Raw genomic sequence first — 276 nt, 5'->3', positions numbered from 1 at the left:
CTGGTGGCGCAGTGGTTGAGAATCTGCCTGCCAATGCAGGGGACAGGGTTCGAGCCCTGGTCTGGGAAGATCCCACATGCCACGGAGCAACTGGGCCCGTGAGCCACAATTACTGAGCCTGCGCCTCTGGAGCCTGTGCTCCGCAACAAGAGAGGCCGCGATGGTGAGAGGCCCGCGCACCGCGATGAAGACTGGTCCCCACTTGCCGCAGCTAGAGAAAGCCCTCGCACAGAAACGAGGACTCAACACAGTCATAAATAAATAAATAAATAAATA

General features: G+C 56.9%; 1 protein-coding gene and 1 long non-coding RNA gene across 24 annotated transcripts in view; both read right to left on the bottom strand.

The window, feature by feature from the left end:
• MAGI1 (membrane associated guanylate kinase, WW and PDZ domain containing 1) overlaps nt 1-276 on the bottom strand; it is a 612719-nt gene that overhangs the window by 489942 nt on the left and 122501 nt on the right. The window lies entirely within an intron of this gene.
• Nucleotides 1-276, bottom strand: part of LOC309606970 — a 43686-nt gene that overhangs the window by 41140 nt on the left and 2270 nt on the right. The window lies entirely within an intron of this gene.

This window comes from Balaenoptera borealis (assembly GCF_965194805.1).
Source record: "Balaenoptera borealis genome assembly, chromosome: 12".
NCBI lineage: Eukaryota > Metazoa > Chordata > Mammalia > Artiodactyla > Balaenopteridae > Balaenoptera > Balaenoptera borealis.
Note: the sequence above shows the minus strand (reverse complement) of the source record. Positions and strands in the feature narration are given on the sequence as shown.